The sequence below is a fragment of the Malaya genurostris genome, chromosome 1 (assembly GCF_030247185.1).
Source record: "Malaya genurostris strain Urasoe2022 chromosome 1, Malgen_1.1, whole genome shotgun sequence".
Taxonomy (NCBI): domain Eukaryota; kingdom Metazoa; phylum Arthropoda; class Insecta; order Diptera; family Culicidae; genus Malaya; species Malaya genurostris.
In genome coordinates, this window is record NC_080570.1 from 10,401,720 (window position 1) to 10,421,621 (window position 19,902).

Consider the following 19,902-nt stretch of genomic DNA (forward strand, 5'->3'; position numbering starts at 1 on the left):
ATACTCCGAATGTCCGATGTATGTTTCCATCACTATCTCAAAGTAACACGTGCAGCAATATCAACGACGTCATCAAGACCAAGAAGTTTTAGGCTTTCCCAGAAGATATTTCGCAATATTGAACAGGAGATTCAAGGAGGAGTGTCCGTAGCCTCTCTTAGAGACTCGAGATCGTCCCAGAAACGGGGGTGACAAAGAATTTCGCACGTCTTCACCGGATGAACGATAGGAAAGGAAATGTGTTTTCTCGTAGTGTGGTTCAAATGAACAATTTTACGGGGTGCAAAAAATTGTGTGTGTGTGTGTGTGTGTGTGTGTGTGTGTTTGTGTGTGCGTGTGTTTTTCAGACGTTTTCAGACTTATATTCCGGACGATAATAGCTATTCAACAAGCTATTGTTAAAATCCGTCCATTTTTAACGGAGATATCGATATTTTTGTGTAAGCGACTTTTCCCCCTATTCCAGCAGTAGGAATTTTGAGCGCTGTATAACAAAGCAATGCTTGGGAGCAACGTGAAACACGATTTTTATCTTGTAACATACAATTGTTTCTAAGCACTAAAACGACTGTGTACAATCCAAAAAATCTTCAAAGTTTGACTCAAATTTATTGAAATTTGTTCGTCATATTAATTCATGGCCACACGAAATTGGCTTGGGTTATGCTGGTTCCTGAATACCGGCTCTGGAAGTACTGTAAATAATGACGAAAAACTTTAAAGTGGAACTTACTTCGACATCTCATCAATTGTCACACGTTTTCATTACAGGATAATGAGTGATTAAAATTTCAAACTGCCGCTTAAAACGACGGTCATTAAAATAATGTCATGAGAACTAAAACGCCGAAGAATATTCATGCAAAAAACTAGGTCACTGCTAGGTGGATTAAGCATGTTTTTGTAGGTAAAATAACAACAAAAAAGTTTGACGTTCATCAAACGCTCAACGTCCAACAAAATCTAAACGCTTTCTCAGTTGGTATCAAACTTATCAACAATGGACTGCACGATAAACTATGATTATTCATAAAGGAGGATATTTAGGGATGTCCGATTTTTTAATCTCTCGATTATTCGACAATCGATTATAATTTTCAAACTATTCGCTATAAGTTTAGTGCTTAGAAACAGTGGTGGCATTTCACTAGAGTAATACACCAGTGTGTCAGAACAAATCGGCTCAAATGGCACGTTCCCCTTGATATTAGGAGATTTGTGCCTTGCCTAAAAGTTTCATTCCCACTCTGCGGATACATTCGGTGTGTGCTTGTGTTGAAAGAAGCTGGTGCGAGAGAACCTCAATCTCTGCGCATGAACCGCTCTCACGTGTTCTCGCCTAAATACACCCAAGTGATCACTGGCGCGTTATGGCGAGCGAACACTTATGTGAACTTCAATTAATAGAGAGTAGATCTGGCCTTGCTATGAAAATCTTGTAAAGAAAAACGAAAATTCAACGATTCAATTGTTTTCTATCATACTTCTGTGAAAATATCTGATGTTCACCTACTTTCCGGAAGGACGACAACTCACCATTCTCTTTCATAGGTGTCGCGGAGTTGGGAGATAGTAGTCTGGGAATATTTCCAATCTATTATCTATTCAAACCTCGAGTTTAAATATATATCGTTTTTACACACAAGAGTAAAACATAATGAAAAGATCTCACCGGTATCCAACATGCTGTATGGTAGTGCTTATGGATTGTACTTAATCAGCTTTTCGGTCCCACGATGCAAGCGTTCGATATGCGGATCAGCCCTTATCACAGTTTCGCCGCTGAGTTCCAGCACCATGCGCAGTCGGATGTTGCAGACCGAAATGGATTCTTGCGTTGTGTACGGAATAGCGGACTTTTTCACTTTGCTGTGATTCCAGGTAAGTATATAACTCTGCCTACGGACACTTGTTCCAGGCATTGCGTATTTGCTGAATTGCTGTATTTCGCTTTTCGACCCGTTTATGCGCGGTAAACCTGCGAAACACCACAAAAACCAAAGACCGTGCAGATTTGGCACGATTGGATTTCACTTTTCTTTTCGATATCTCAATAACCGACGGAAACAATTTTCCACGAAAAAAGTTTGACGGGAGCGAAAAATTTTCACTCCCGACGCGCACGCCTACTGTGATCTTTTTTGTTTTATGATTGTTTTCAAAATAATCGATTAAATTTCAACCGATTATTAGGGTTACTGGTCAATCGATATTCCGACACCCCTAAGGAAATTTTCTTTTGTTCTACTTTTCTAGATAAGAAAGTACATTTTCGTTAATCGATTGTTTTATTTGTCAACAAATAGACCGCTTGCTCTGTTGTGACTCGTTCATTCGCCGTTCTGCCTTAGGTCTACTGTTTTTTTTTATAACTTTTCCTTGCATACCACTCTCACTTATTCTATATTTTGGATCATTCTCTTCCAAAGGAGTTGTAAAATATAATATCCCAACTGCAGGACAACCGAAAACATAATAATATCCGCGGCAGCAAACAAAGAGCACACTACAAGACAGAACGAGTGTTTGATTTTTTTTTTAATTATTATTATTATTATTTAAAGTTATTCTAATAAAGTCAATATGTATAACGTTGCACATGCGTACGGATATAAAAATCAATAGGTTTTTTTCTCTTCTCCTAACGAATAGCCAAATTGTTATCTTGTGTAATATTGCAACTCGTGTGTAGACATGCCTTCGCATCACATTTACGACTCCTGTAGTCGACAGAACAATTAAATAATTTCTGATTTATCAATAAAAACAAACGAAAACCAGTTGACCGTTTTTGCCGACTGACATTCACTTTGATAGAGGTTTTTTTCCTCAAAACTTAAACGAACAAAACGAGGAGGCTCAACGCTGCATTCGACGATATGTGTTTCTCTTATTTCATTCTATGAATACGAAAATTTATAATACTTCCAATAACAACAGGATATAAAAATGGAAACGTAAATATTTTGTTGTTACTTTTTCTTCGACTGTTTGATTTGCTTTTCGGTGACTTTTTTTGCACGTGACTATTTTCGTGCGCCTACTTTGATCATTTTGATTCAGATAAACTTTTCTTATGGTCTCAAATAACCTGTTTGTTTTGACGTAGCTTGTTTATTGTTGCAGTTTGCACTTGTTTGTTGTTGTTTTTATTTTTTTTTTGGTTTTCTAAATTTATCATTTGAATTGTCCATCATTCGAAGAAAGGATTTTCAGTTTTTAACATAGTAATGTTCGATACGCAGAAAGTACTTGGATTTTACCGCACAGTCAGCACAATTCCAGTTTTCGCTGTGTGCATTAAATTTGAAAGGAAACAAATTCTTATCGTATGATAAAGGACAGCCCTTTTATATTTCATATTATAGTGATTTTTCGAACCGAAGGAAATTGTTCTAAGGGCGTTTCCCGCTGAAAGGTTGAACCCAACCCAGTTTACATTACATTTGACAGCAGTTAGGGTCGGAGCTAGTTTAGGTTCGGTTCCAAGCGAAAACAACACAAAAATATACTCTATCCTGTCCTGTGTCTTCTCGCAGCCTGTTTTCTAAGATTTTTTTTAATGTTAGCAGTACGATTCAAATTCAGGAGGGAATCATATAAATTAAAGTGTATTATATTAACAAAAAAAAAAGATATGTTATTTCAACTACGGTAATAAAGACAAATGTATAAACAAAAATATAACACAAAAATGGAAGCCTTGCTTGATATCATATTAAAAAAAAACAATATAAAATATGGACAGTGATTTACTACTCATGCGGGAGACATGGATTCCATTCCATCGTCAACGTGCATTTTTTCCACTTCTATTGTTTATGCTAATTTGCAAATAGATTTCTACCAAATACAAATTATAATACGGAATACTTCGACAAATTTTCAAGGACACATTTTGCATCGTGCGGTACACTGTCATGATACACTGTCAGAGTGACAATGTACTTTAACGAGTTTTCTATAAAACTAGCAACACTGAAGGGTAAGAACAAATTCACCATAGTTACTGTTTATTGTAGTGAAAAATAAACTTGAACTATGTTGTTGTGTATGAGATATGGTTATTTCATATCTGATTTTATTTTTTGTCCTCCTTGGCTTTTCAGAAATTTGCTCCTTGGCTTTTCGGAAATTGCTCAGTATTATATGTTAGAATGTCTCGGCACTGTTCACCGAATCGTTATGGTAGCCATCCGTTTTTCTCATTGCAAATCACTCCCGTCAGAGGAGTAGGAATTTTTCCAACATCTGCTAAATGCGGGGAACCTTTACGTCATAATACTAATAGGAAATAATTCAATTAATAAGTTTATCCATCGTGAGAGAAAAACTGCTGTGTCTGCCACCGTTCGGGCTATAATCAATTTGTCTGGGTCACGCATAGATGAGTGACTATTGGGAAAACGCATACACAGCTTGCATTTGTTTCTCTTTTAACTTTAATATTATCGTGTAGAGCGCTAATCGCTGTTTCCGTGGTACGTATACGAATCGTACCCATGTTCCACACCAAGGCCCGTCTATGAAATAAAGTCCCATCACTGCCAAAAAATATCGCAATTCTTCATTCATCGATTAGCTGGAGTGTATCTTTGAATTTGTTGCAATACAACAACGGAAAACATAAACAAACAAACTTGTTTTGCGCCGTAGCAACTAGCATAAAGCGTTGCCAGAAACGATCTCCTTCCACATATTCAAACTATCGCAACGAAAGGGAGTAATTTGCTAGGCTTACTTGTTCAGGCTGTGAACCAAACATTGGCGGTTCGTTTGTATGGGACTTAGGGGTATTATTATTTGTATTTGTTTCTACCACCACCACCAAATACGCGCTGCTGCCGCTTTTACTACAGTACATAATTAGGACTATCGGGTATACTATTTACAGTATCTTTACATCAAATGTCTGATTTGACTTTGTTTTCAACGTGTCCGTTTCCTTGCTTGCTTTCTGTGGTCGTAGTTTAATGCAAATAGGGTTGCTCAAAAGATGTAAATGCTAGAACGGTGTTCCGTTTGGGGTTGGCCGGTGGTTTGTTTTTTTTTTTGCTCGGAATCGGTTGATGAACTTCAATAAATATCTGAATTTTGGAAAATTTCCGAATCCGAATAGTTGGAAAAAAACTTGAAAAAGTTACAAACTTTTCCCAGTCAACTAGGAGCGAAAACGGTTTTCAGTTATGATGTTAAATGTGTCACTCATTCGTGAGATGAAAACAGTGTGCGCGGACAAAGAATCCGCTAGAAAAGCTTTTTTTTGGGAAATTTAGGTATAAACAATCTTTACTTTTACGACTTCTGCTTCCTGGAATACGTGGTAATGAGGTTTGAAACTTCATGGTGTCGATTGATATCTGGAAATCAAACTCCTTGATCAGAGATTAAAATAAACTTTTACACTCTTTTTTCGTTCCTTCCTCCAAATTGTTTTTGTTAGCGTCCTCCATCGAAAGTCGTTAGAAACCTGTCCCCCAACTGGTCATCTCGTTGGTATCTGGCAAACGCAAGGCAATAAAATTTCCCGGCTGCAGAACTGCATGCGGTGAAAATGATAAAACTAATGATGCTAGCTAAATCAAAAGGCTCTTATTAAATGTTGTGTCACTTTACGTTTACAGTAAATAAGGATCTGTAGGCTGGTACTACGATAGCCATGCAACGGTTCTGTACGCTATATAAAACGGCTGGGAAGTCTGTTCAAACAGAAAGTCAATACCAAGGCTTTGCTTTTTTTGTCAATAAGGCGGCACTAACGAAAAAATAAAATAAAATAAGTTCTTCGTGGTCGATTCTAGGTTCTTAGAAGAACCGAAATATCTAATTTCTTCCATTTCTGTGGCTAACTATTGCAGAATTTATCGCGCTTCCTTCTGCTGAAGAGAGAACTAGTTCAGTAATACTGGATGCAGGCGGTTTGTATTTTTGCCATATTTACAAAATCACCAGAATATTACCTCCAGTACGACTGTGTCTGTCTCACTAATTATTAAACAAATGCATCTGTCGGTAATAATCAAAGAAAAATATTATCTTGGTCGTAGCGTCACAAATTTCAAAATTACTTTTAGTCTATAAATGTGCAAAGATGCATGGAACTGAAATGTTTGGGTATAAATGAATTTAATCTTTAATAAAATCGCGGTTCGACGGTAAATTTCGTGAAAATTCAAATTTTTTTCCCATGAATCGACACTCTAAACTTTCAAATCGTTGTGTAAATGTTGAAACAAAAAGAGATACAAACTTCTTAAAACTGCAGCCGAATTCCGGTAGCAGAAGAAATTCTTTACAATTTTCTTGAATAGAAGGAAATGTAAAAATGTATTTCTCTTCACAAAACTGTCTTCTCTTCTCAACGAGTCGAGCAGCTGTGTTCCGGTCACCTAATTTCTCGAAAAAAAAAAAAAATGCAGTCGTAAATCTTCCTAATTTGTGATTCCCGCCAAGTTCAAGAAGAAATTTTTTGATACATGAGAAAGAAAAAGAAAAGCATTCTCTCTTTAATGTTTTAGCGAAGAGAATTCTGATTGACAATTATTTAGAGATAAACACCCCTGATTTCGTTCGAATGCGAAATTTTGCATTCTGTATCTCGAATCTTTGGTTATATCTAATCATACATTGAAATTGCGTGAGGTAGCCGAGGCCGTAGAGATGTGAGAGGGCAGTTTGTTTACAATTATGCATGAAAATTTGACAACGAGGAAGTTCTTTTCAAAGTGGGTGTCGCGTTCACTCACAGCCGATCAAAAACAACAACGTGTTGATGATTCAGAGCAATGTTTTGCCATGTTTACAATTAATTTAATCAGAAAAAAGAAACATGGATCCATAACTTCACTATGGAATCGAAACGAGCATCATCTGAGTGGATTACAGCCGGTAGGATTATGACTTCAGTATTTTGGGATGCACATGGTATCATCTTTATCGACTATCTTGAGCAAGAAGAAAAAATCACATAGCGTTGTTAGATCGTTTGAATGCAAAAATCAAGAAAAAGTCTCATATTTCGATGAAAAACCTTCTACTTCACTAAGACAATGCACCGATTCACAGTTCGATGACAACGATGCTCATTCAACTCAAATGAAGAAACCATTTGCTGAATGTGAAGCCCAAGGAGTGTATCGAAAATAAGCTATCCACATACATTTGTGTTGTTCGCATGTATTTGTGATGGTTTTTTTCATGCTCAGATCATAGCATGCTATGCGTTTGGCTGACAGCTTTCGTTTGTTCACTTGTTTGTGCGGTTGAAATTCTGCGTTTTCAAAATGTCGCATATTGAAAAGGAAGTGAAAATTATGGTTCTGGACACATGGCTAAGTGAGAAGGGTATCACTATGCGAAAATTGGTGAAGCGGCTTGGAATTCATCATGCCAGTGTTAAAACCATCTTTAAGCTTGGAGAACACTATTCTTTGGATGAGCTACCAGGAAGAGGCAGAAAACCCGGTTCTTCCAACTCGAAACTGAACCAGAAAGTGGTATCTCTAATCATGAAGAACAAATCAATGTCAATACGTGATTTGGCCAAAAAAGTCTCGAAATGATCTAGCGTATCAAGAAGCGAAATCACCTGAAGACCTACAAAAAGCAGAAAATCTCGAAACAAAATGTAGAACAGAAGAAGCGAGCAGCAACAAGGGCCCGAAAATTGTATTCGTGTCTTTTGCAGTGTCCGGATGCATGCATTTTGATGGACGATGAGACTCAGATGTAAAGGAGGACTCAAAAACCCTTCCACAATACTTTACTGTCGTCGTTGGGAAGGATGTGAGCGATGCGGACAGTTCGATTCAAGTGCATAAATTCGGTCGAAAGGTACTGGTATGGCAAGCAATATGTTCCTGTGGTTTGAAGTCAACCTTTTTTTACACTACCGGAACTATAAATGCAGAAATCTATCGATCTGAGTGTCTCCAGAAGAGATTGCTGCCTTTATATAAGAAGCATAGTACACCTACACTGTTTTGGCCGGATTTAGCGTAGGCTCACTATGCCAAAACCACTCACCAAATTGCCCTCAGCTTCGACCCATCAAACGTTACTGGGCAATCGTGAAGAGTCTTGAAGAAGACTGGTAAGGCAGCTGGGAACATGCAGGAGTTCAAAAAAAAAATTTAAATGATGTGCTAGAGGTAAAAATTAGAAATTCAATAATCAAATAGATATATAAGTGGTCAGGTTTTGAACACTTTCAGCTCAGTAAATGCTGTGTCGATTAGAAATTCTATTGCATCTACTGTTTGGAAATATTTACACGCATCGATTTGAATCGATGATGCCAATTACAGGAAAAATCAATAGTGAACAGTATCTGATTTCGCTTGTTATCAATCTGAGCGGCTATGTTGGGTTACCGGCTCTCCCTAACGGAGACGATGATGATAGACTGGCTGTTCATAGTCACATCAATTTAGAAGTTCATTTGATTTTACGTTTCGTCTTAGACTCATCAGTGCGTAGCAGTTTATGTTGAACTGCTACCTCCGACCTGACGGTTCAACATAAACCGCTAGGCAGACGTAAAGTTAATGCTATTTGCAAAACACTTCTTTGATATTACACCTAAGTGTAATATCAAAACCGACGTCCCGAACGAAACAAGTTTCGGCTTACTAGCCGTACAGATTTTGGTAAGTTTGAGAGGTAAAGAGCTTTTACCCCCTAATTTATGCTAGGTGCACAGAACCAATTTCATTTGATTTTACGTTTCGTCTTAGACTCATCAGTGCGTAGCAGTTTATGTTGAACTGCTACCTCCGACCTGACGGTTCAACATAAACCGCTAGGCAGACGTAAAGTTAATGCTATTTGCAAAACACTTCTTTGATATTACACCTAAGTGTAATATCAAAACCGACGTCCCGAACGAAACAAGTTTCGGCTTACTAGCCGTACAGATTTTGGTAAGTTTGAGAGGTAAAGAGCTTTTACCCCCTAATTTATGCTAGGTGCACAGAACCAATTTCATTTGATTTTACGTTTCGTCTTAGACTCATCAGTGCGTAGCAGTTTATGTTGAACTGCTACCTCCGACCTGACGGTTCAACATAAACCGCTAGGCAGACGTAAAGTTAATGCTATTTGAAAAACACTTCTTTGATATTACACCTAAGTGTAATATCAAAACCGACGTCCCGAACGAAACAAGTTTCGGCTTACTAGCCGTACAGATTTTGGTAAGTTTGAGAGGTAAAGAGCTTTTACCCCCTAATTTATGCTAGGTGCACAGAACCAATTTCATTTGATTTTACGTTTCGTCTTAGACTCATCAGTGCGTAGCAGTTTATGTTGAACTGCTACCTCCGACCTGACGGTTCAACATAAACCGCTAGGCAGACGTAAAGTTAATGCTATTTGCAAAACACTTCTTTGATATTACACCTAAGTGTAATATCAAAACCGACGTCCCGAACGAAACAAGTTTCGGCTTACTAGCCGTACAGATTTTGGTAAGTTTGAGAGGTAAAGAGCTTTTACCCCCTAATTTATGCTAGGTGCACAGAACCAATTTCATTTGATTTTACGTTTCGTCTTAGACTCATCAGTGCGTAGCAGTTTATGTTGAACTGCTACCTCCGACCTGACGGTTAAACATAAACCGCTAGGCAGACGTAAAGTTAATGCTATTTGCAAAACACTTCTTTGATATTACACCTAAGTGTAATATCAAAACCGACGTCCCGAACGAAACAAGTTTCGGCTTACTAGCCGTACAGATTTTGGTAAGTTTGAGAGGTAAAGAGCTTTTACCCCCTAATTTATGCTAGGTGCACAGAACCAATTTCATTTGATTTTACGTTTCGTCTTAGACTCATCAGTGCGTAGCAGTTTATGTTGAACTGCTACCTCCGACCTGACGGTTCAACATAAACCGCTAGGCAGACGTAAAGTTAATGCTATTTGCAAAACACTTCTTTGATATTACACCTAAGTGTAATATCAAAACCGACGTCCCGAACGAAACAAGTTTCGGCTTACTAGCCGTACAGATTTTGGTAAGTTTGAGAGGTAAAGAGCTTTTACCCCCTAATTTATGCTAGGTGCACAGAACCAATTTCATTTGATTTTACGTTTCGTCTTAGACTCATCAGTGCGTAGCAGTTTATGTTGAACTGCTACCTCCGACCTGACGGTTCAACATAAACCGCTAGGCAGACGTAAAGTTAATGCTATTTGCAAAACACTTCTTTGATATTACACCTAAGTGTAATATCAAAACCGACGTCCCGAACGAAACAAGTTTCGTTCTAGCATAAATTAGGGGGTAAAAGCTCTTTACCTCTCAAACTTACCAAAATCTGTACGGCTAGTAAGCCGAAACTTGTTTCGTTCGGGACGTCGGTTTTGATATTACACTTAGGTGTAATATCAAAGAAGTGTTTTGCAAATAGCATTAACTTTACGTCTGCCTAGCGGTTTATGTTGAACCGTCAGGTCGGAGGTAGCAGTTCAACATAAACTGCTACGCACTGATGAGTCTAAGACGAAACGTAAAATCAAATGAAATTGGTTCTGTGCACCTAGCATAAATTAGGGGGTAAAAGCTCTTTACCTCTCAAACTTACCAAAATCTGTACGGCTAGTAAGCCGAAACTTGTTTCGTTCGGGACGTCGGTTTTGATATTACACTTAGGTGTAATATCAAAGAAGTGTTTTGCAAATAGCATTAACTTTACGTCTGCCTAGCGGTTTATGTTGAACCGTCAGGTCGGAGGTAGCAGTTCAACATAAACTGCTACGCACTGATGAGTCTAAGACGAAACGTAAAATCAAATGAAATTGGTTCTGTGCACCTAGCATAAATTAGGGGGTAAAAGCTCTTTACCTCTCAAACTTACCAAAATCTGTACGGCTAGTAAGCCGAAACTTGTTTCGTTCGGGACGTCGGTTTTGATATTACACTTAGGTGTAATATCAAAGAAGTGTTTTGCAAATAGCATTAACTTTACGTCTGCCTAGCGGTTTATGTTGAACCGTCAGGTCGGAGGTAGCAGTTCAACATAAACTGCTACGCACTGATGAGTCTAAGACGAAACGTAAAATCAAATGAAATTGGTTCTGTGCACCTAGCATAAATTAGGGGGTAAAAGCTCTTTACCTCTCAAACTTACCAAAATCTGTACGGCTAGTAAGCCGAAACTTGTTTCGTTCGGGACGTCGGTTTTGATATTACACTTAGGTGTAATATCAAAGAAGTGTTTTGCAAATAGCATTAACTTTACGTCTGCCTAGCGGTTTATGTTGAACCGTCAGGTCGGAGGTAGCAGTTCAACATAAACTGCTACGCACTGATGAGTCTAAGACGAAACGTAAAATCAAATGAAATTGGTTCTGTGCACCTAGCATAAATTAGGGGGTAAAAGCTCTTTACCTCTCAAACTTACCAAAATCTGTACGGCTAGTAAGCCGAAACTTGTTTCGTTCGGGACGTCGGTTTTGATATTACACTTAGGTGTAATATCAAAGAAGTGTTTTGCAAATAGCATTAACTTTACGTCTGCCTAGCGGTTTATGTTGAACCGTCAGGTCGGAGGTAGCAGTTCAACATAAACTGCTACGCACTGATGAGTCTAAGACGAAACGTAAAATCAAATGAAATTGGTTCTGTGCACCTAGCATAAATTAGGGGGTAAAAGCTCTTTACCTCTCAAACTTACCAAAATCTGTACGGCTAGTAAGCCGAAACTTGTTTCGTTCGGGACGTCGGTTTTGATATTACACTTAGGTGTAATATCAAAGAAGTGTTTTGCAAATAGCATTAACTTTACGTCTGCCTAGCGGTTTATGTTGAACCGTCAGGTCGGAGGTAGCAGTTCAACATAAACTGCTACGCACTGATGAGTCTAAGACGAAACGTAAAATCAAATGAAATTGGTTCTGTGCACCTAGCATAAATTAGGGGGTAAAAGCTCTTTACCTCTCAAACTTACCAAAATTTAGAAGTTGTTGGATCTGGTAATTATTGTTTTTGTTTTAGATGTTTCAAGTTCATAACCTCTAAGAAAATTTTCAAACAACTAAAACAAACTAAGCCAAACCGGACCGTTCCACTCTCAGTTGTTCCGCTACATTTTCCACACCGAAGAACATATCTGCTCTCATTAAAAAAGTAACCTGTTTTGCACATGCCACCACCGGTTTTCAATTACAAATATAGGTTACTGTTCTAGTGTTTGGTTTAACTTGTTTTTCCTCTTGAACGACCAAACAAAACGAGACACTACACTGTTCTCTAATTCACACACACAGACACAAGAGGTAAATGGAACACCACTTTTGCTAATGGGTACAATAAAAAACACTAACGTTTGGACACGGTTCATCACTCGAAGAAACAGAATCTAACTTCAAAATCACTACTATGTACTGTTTAGTATATGTTATAGGAATTGTTTGCCTTGGGCATGCTGGAGAACGGTTCGACGACTGTTGACAGATTTAAATACTGATTGCTGTTACGGTTGGCGAACGTCTCCGTAATGATAATAATAATATAATGTCGCTACTTTATTATTGTTTTCTTCAAATTCCCCCAGCAAAGTTTAGAAGTCAATGTTTTCTTTTCCTAACAGTTATTTACATTGCAATAAGTATTAACAACAATCCCGATCGTTTCAATCAGTTACATTTGCAGTGTGTCTTGTGAAGGAATGAACGGACATCGCGCGGTGGCCTCGTCAGTGTAGAATTTCGTTCCCCTAATAGAAACAATCGAACACAGGAACAAAGCATCACAGTGACAGTAGGCCCCACAATGTTTAAGTTGTTTAAGTTTCAATTTGGCAACCTGGGCCGAACGGAAATGTAGTGAGAAATTTTCTTTCTGAGGAGGGGAGAGGGACGGTGTGAAACAGAAAGAAGCTTTAGAGCTTTCGGACTTCAAAGGAATGATCAAACCTACTCTAGAACGCGGCCACACCGTGCTGACCGGCGTTCACCGCCGTAGATCATTGAAACGCATTGAAATTTAGTCCTCCTCCCGTGGCTCCCCCGGCAGTCGTTTGCTGACGCATGTTCAGGTTGTTGTTGTTGTTGTTGTTATTGACGGTCTGGGTCGTGTTGAACAAATTGGCTTGACCTATAAAACCGGTAACGTTGGGATGATTTGGTTGGCTTGGGAATGCTCCAAAGGCAGCTTGCTGCTGCGGTGGGTGATTCGTCATCGGTTGATGAACCGGACTGGAGTTTATGCTTTTCAACTGGTTCATGGAAGGTGCGCCGGTACCATGCTTCCCTTTGGCATTGCCGAGCAGATTGTCCAGGTCGATGTTGATGCTACCGGCGTTTTTCCACGTAGTGCCTAAGGCCGGTGTCGCTGATTTACCGGTATTCATCGAGGTTGTTCCATTACCCAACAGGGTATTATTGTTGATGGCGTTCAGAGGCTGAGGTTGCAGTAATCCACCAGCTGCCGGGAAAGGGGAACCTGTAAGTGATTGTAAGAAAAAAAGAATAAATGAAATGCTTTTCGTTGCATTAGTGAAATATGCTAGTCGCTGAATTCGCCTACTTGGATTGTCAAAAACTTCAGAATCCCCAGCAAATTTTGCGAAATGAGAGAATTGCGTCTTATGAACTGCATTCATTTGTATGAAATGTCATTCATTTGATATGATAATATGGTTATTTATGGGTATTGCGGTATTTTTATCATCATGTTTTCTGCTTAGGAAATAGCATTGGGAATTGATACCATTCCAACTCGAACTGTATATCGGAACTGTACGCTCTTTGAACATAACTCATGGTTTGAGTTGCGATAACTCAAATTCATAAACTGGAACAATATGTCATAATTTGAGTAAAATTTGCTCAGGCCATGAGTTCTCTCGCATTTATTCATACAATAGAGTAAGCGTTGAGTTTTCAAACATTTGAGTGAAAAAAATACTTCTAGCAGTTCAGCGCGTTTTCTTTATCGGAATATTCTTATCGAATTTAAGGATGCAAGAATACGTCGTTTTTTCATTGCCGTTTCTAGATCTGGTTATTGAAACCATAAATCATCAATCATAGATGTTTTCATAGAAATTTTGTGGTTTCAATTATGCTAAGTGAGAAGTACAACATAAGAATATCGACATCGTTCAATTTCGACTCCAAACCGGTCAAAATGAAACGGTTTGAATCACTTTTCTGGGCTTTCCATTTAAAAGAGAGAGGAATGACTTTGTATATAAACATTTACCAATAAGAATGTTTTTTACTTTGAATACAAGGAACTCAAGTTTGAGTGAGTATTCAAATTATGAAAAAAATATTTTTCCATATTTTGTGTAGAAAATACTCAAATTTTGAAAGCTTCGTCTCTTAACTCAAAAATGAGTAGATAGATAGTAACTCAAGTGTAGAGTACGTGCACTTATTATGAATTTGAGTGGAGTGTCACTCAATTTTGAGTTATGTTGAACAAGGGTGTGCATAATAACAACCATTGCTGGCCATCCCCATTGCATTGTGAATAATTGGAAAACTCACTTCTCGGAAGGACGACTACTCATTACTTTCTTCCATAGATGTCTCGTGATTTGGAGCGTGGTTTGGTTGGTATGAGGTCTAGGATTCGCTCTGAACATTAGAATAAGAAGGAAGCCAGAACGAAAAGTTAGGTTTCACCATAACTTGCAAAAAAAATAAATAAAAATTAGCACAATCCAATCCAACAGCCTCATTTTCAATATTTTACTATCACATTCGTAAATGACCGACACCAGAACAAACGAAGAGAGACGAAGCATTTTCGTTTCTCATCGAAAAAATGAGAGAGTATAATTGCCAACGTCACTCTTTCCTCTATGACGTCTTCAGGAAGACGTGAGAATTTTAATTCTCATTCCTTCATCGATGTATTGAAAATGTGTGACGCTTGGCTATAAAGAGGGACTAAAATATGACAAATCGAAGTTATTACAGCCCAGACCCTCTTTGGAAACCAAAACTAATACAAATTCGAGCAGTAACAGGTAAAAGTCATTGTGAAACCTTTTTATATCATTTTCGATTCTCAAAGCTTCGGTTGAATATCGAAACTGCATACTATGGGATTTTCACTGAAACCCGCAAATGACTGAAAGAGCAAATGAAAGGAAGAACACAATTTTGAAACTACTGTCCCGCTGGACATGGATTTCGTTCTCATAGTTTGCAAGCGAAGCTGAGAGTGACAGTAATTTCTCGTCATTTTCGTCTATTTTGAGTCAATGAAAATGACTTTTATTAGCTCTGGTTCAAATAACAATGATACGAAGTTGACAGTAACAAGTGTGGTTTGCTTCAACCAAAGTTTGTTTGAAACAACCAACATTTGTTTAGAGTAGTCATATTCTAGTTAAAAAGGAAAATATTTCGTTTGAATCTACGATATCTCAGTTTGAAACAACTATTATTTTTATTTGATGGGCAAATAACCGTTTTGTAGCTTTTTTTATCACGCGTCTCCATACGAAAAAATAATCAAAAATTCACTTTGACTAATAAAATAAAATCAACACAAAATTACAATTATAAGGGCTTCATTTATTGCATTTTCTATAAAAACGAAAAAAAGTTAATTTTTGAAAAATTTCGCTTGTAATTTAGTTATTTATCAGCAAAAAAAAAACTCCAAGATCCTTGTCACATGCGACTTTTTCGATCTCTGATCCTCGAAAATAATAGTTGAATCGCAAATTCTTCGGGTGAACGTAATAATCGAACACTTGCCAATATTCCATGTCATTCGGAGAATCACGACCCATTCCGAAGAATTATCCAAGCTGACAGTCGCGGACATTTCAAATGGAATTTTAGGACCATTGAAATACAGGACAAGAATCAGAGAACCAAGATGACTACCTTGTGGGGTATCAGAAAAGGCAAAGGACTCCTCAGAGACACTATCATCGAACACTTGACCACCAGCTGATGGATTTTTAGAGATACGATTGAATCCACTGAAGAATACTGGAACCGAAGCACAATCTGTCCATTTTGGCCCTTTTTTCAGGGTGATTGAATTTGTCAAAAGCAGTTGCGAGATCTGTATCTGTTCTGCAAGAAGAATAAACTTATAGTTAAACCGCGAGGTGGTATTAGCAGTTCAACATAAGCATTTAAACGAGACTTGAAAAAAAGATTGTTGCGGAGTGTTACTTGAAGATATTTAGGCATATTAGTATTATAACATTTGGATTAACAGTTCGGCTGAAAAGTTCGTATCGTTTAATAGAAACACACATTTTTTTGCCAAAATTCGTTTTTATTATTCAACATAATTGCCATCAGAGGCGATACAGCGATTATAGCGATCTTCCAACTTTTCGATACCATTTTTGTAGTACGATTTGTCCTTTGCCTCAAAATAGGCCTCAGTTTCAGCGATTACCTCTTCATTGCTTCTAAATTTTTTACCAGCGAGCATTCTCTTGAGGTCTGAGAACAGGAAAAAGTCACTGGGGGCCAAATCTGGAGAATACGGTGGATGAGGGAGCAATTCGAAGCCCAATTCGTTCAATTTCAGCATGGTTATCATCGACTTGTGACACGGTGCATTGTCTTGATGAAACAAAACTTTTTTCTTCTTCAAATGAGGCCGTTTTTTTGAAATTTCGTCCTTCAAACGTTAGAGAGCGTTTATAATAGTCACTGTTGATGGTTTTTCCCTTTTCAAGGTAATCGATGAAAATTATACCATGCGAATCCCAAAATACAGACGCCATAACCTTACGGCCGATTAATGGGTCTTTCCACGCTTTGGGTTCGGTTCATCGCGTGCAGTCCACTCAGCTGACTGTCGATTGGACTCCGGAGTGAAGTGATGGAGCCATGTTTCGTCCATTGTTATATATCGACGAAAAAAATCGGTTTTATTTCGATATAACAGCTCCAAACACTGCTCAGAATCTTCAATTCGTTGTTGTTTTTGATCGATTGTGAGCTCACGCGGCACCCATTTTGCACAAAGCTTTCTCATATCCAAATATTACTTACGAATAATAAGTCCAACACGTTCCTTTGATATCTTTAGGGTGTCAGCTATCTCGATCAACTTCACTTTACGGTCATTGAAAATCATTTTGTGGATTTTTTTCACGTTTTCATCGGTTACAGCCTCTTTTGGAAGTCCACTGCGTTCATCGTCTTCGGTGCTCATATGACCAGTACGAAATTTTGCAAACCACTTACGAATTGTTGCTTCGCCCGGCGCAGAGTCTGGATAACACTAATCAAGCCATTTTTTGGTATCGGCGGCACTTTTTTTCATCCAAAAGCATTGTTTCATCAACACACGAAATTCCTTTTTTTCCATTTCTTTCACAATAACAAAAGTAGCTTCACTCAAAATGCAATATCTCACAAACTAATAATCAGACAGCTGTCAAATCTATACACGTATCTTTTGAAGGTTGGTACTAACTGAAAATGGTATGGATTTAATTCTAGTGGCGCCCTCTCATAGAAACGATACGAACTTTTCAGCCGATCTGTTACAAGGATATTTACAGTAAAATAATAGCAGTAATAATTACGATTGTTGGGAATTCGCGATAAAGTGAGGTTAGCTTAAATGTAAATTCTCATTCTCAATGAATTATACACAAAATATGTTTGCTAAAAAAGACTTTCTATCACAACGACCCCAAACAAAGACTACCTTGACGATAGCCGATTGATGTGATAGAATCGATATTTCGCTTTACTAGGTTTTGCGTTAGTAAATCTGTATCAGGATGCGATATTTAGCCCGTTAAAGAGTTAGAGCTAATGAGACCCCGTGCTACTCGCTCCAGGTTCGACGCTGTTTTGAGCCGTCCCTAACATGGGAAACAGACGCTCGTTTTTCTAAATTCCATTATCACACCGGAATCGGCTATTTGAATTCCACTAAAGTTATTTGCACTTTCCTATGAGAGTAGAACGACGTCAAAAAGTGCCTGATCTTACAAAGAAAATCATACATAATTTTCCAAATTACGTTTTTATTCATAAATGTTTTCTCCTTCAAGAGCAATACAATTATTCCAACGGTGTACTACCATTTCTCCACTACTTTTATACCACGATTTCTCCTTAGCCTCCAAAAATGCTTCAGTCACAGCCGTGGCCTTATCATTTGATGCAAATCTATTCTCAACTGGCTTTAAAATCTGAAAACTAAAAATAGTTACTGGGAACTAAACCTTGCAAATATGGCGGATGCGGAATTTGAATTCATGAAATTTAGCCATCGTAACGATAAGTTGCTCATTCAGTAATAGCCGTTCAACCGAGAAGGTTGTGTATAGAAGCGTACAGTTTAATAACGCTGGTTAGTTTACACGCGTTAAATACGACAACGGTTGAACTACAGGTAGAGACCTGTTGGCAGCAGCCGTTAAAACGTAAAATCGTGCTGCATAAGAGAGCCCTAGTGCTGGGCCAAGCTGGTGAAGGAAACAACAAAGGGCGTTTCCCAAGCTCTACCCAGGCCACAATATACAACCACAAGTGCTGAGCAGGAGAGTGCAAAGGCACATTGAAGAAGAAGAGTGCAAAGGCACACAGAAGCAGGAGAGTGGGAAGGCACTTCGGTGCAGAAGCATATCGGTGCGGAGCACAAGGAAGAAGGAGACAAGACAACTCGGTCTTTCCACTGCCATACAACACGCAGGTATACACCGGTGACCTGCGCTGGTTGCAGCTGGCGAAGACAAAAGTAAATCGGAAATCGAGTGGTGCTGGATGTCAGGTAGCAGTAGCATCACATCCAACAATCAGCATCCAACAAGAACATCTAGAGCAACGAGGATCTACACGGCAGTGCAACGGAGATAGACAACAATTTCAAGGTAGAAGTTTTGTCGTGAATACGACTTACTTTACTATGGGGTGCCTTTTCAAAATTAGCCATATGGAAGAATGGGCAGAACTTAATCGTGAATATCTCGACTTGTATTAAAGGCAGCAACATAATTCTTTCACCATTTCATCAAAAATATGATCAGGAATTTAGGATAATATTTTGAACAGTGTGAGATAACCACAAACAACTCAAATATTAACTTCTCAAATTTTGAAAACAACGCGAAAAACTCTTTACCTTTGCTTGGCTTTTTCGCGCAAGGACGACGATTTTGAGGTAGTCAGGCACATATCTTCAACTGACTGCGTATAAGAGAGGAACCGTGGTCGAAATTCGATAATTTCTTCTTGTGCGTTGGATGCAAGCAGACGTCGTGGGACTAGCAGCTTCGGAGAGTGCACCTTCTGCGTGGTTAAAAACCTCAAACGCTCAGGTCGCAACTCTCATTTGGACTTCAGTCGTCGGGTGGAGCAGTCGTCAATGAAAGCAGACCTTTTGCGTGGTATAAAGCCTCAAACGCTTAGGTCGTGCTTTCATTTGGACTTCAATCGTCGGGAGCAGTGGTCGTCAATAATGAGAGCAGATCTTTAGCGTGGTGCCAAACCTCAGGTCGTGCTCTCATTTGTACTTCAATCGTCAGGTGGAGCAGTCGTCAATGACAGCAGAACTTCTGTTCTTGGTTCTAAATTTAGTTCTTGAACTCAGGTCCAATTCGTTATTTTACAATTCTATTCGGTTCTTTTAATGTGGAACACATTTTTGTTTTCTATATAGGGGTGCAAATTAGAAACTCAAGAAAAACACACGTAGAAATGTGGTCAGGTTTTGAATAATTACAGCTCAGTCAATTTCGTATCAATTATTAATATTATGTCACGATTTAATAGGAAATATTTCTACGTATTGATTTGAATGTTCATAGCCATGTATTTTTAATTGTATATCATTGAAATGTTGATTAATAGCTAGCACTGTCCTATTTTGTCTGCAAAAAATCTCCGGCATACCGGATTTCCCTGCCATAGTCGAAGGTTTTGAAGGAGTAAGCGATATATCGAAGGGAA